Source organism: Larimichthys crocea, chromosome XXII, assembly GCF_000972845.2.
Source record: "Larimichthys crocea isolate SSNF chromosome XXII, L_crocea_2.0, whole genome shotgun sequence".
In the NCBI taxonomy this organism is placed as follows: domain Eukaryota; kingdom Metazoa; phylum Chordata; class Actinopteri; family Sciaenidae; genus Larimichthys; species Larimichthys crocea.
In genome coordinates, this window is record NC_040032.1 from 15,479,068 (window position 1) to 15,479,360 (window position 293).

The following is a 293-nucleotide window of genomic DNA, read 5'->3' on the forward strand; positions in this document are numbered from 1 at the left end:
CAAGCTGTCGTATCGAGGAGGATCCACAAACAACCTTCACAAACACGTGAAAACTGTGCATCTGCATTTAATATGTTTTTTTTTAGGTGTTTCTATCTATTTGTGTAGCAGAGTGGTTCTACAAAAAAGTTAGTGCATTCATTGGGCGGTTTCAGAGAGCTCAGAGTGAAAACAATTGGCTACAGCAATTTATTGATATTAGAAAATGTAATTTTTACTTTTAAATACTTCAGTACAAAGGATGTATTGAATATATACATGATATATGTGTACACATACAAATCATAAGTCAA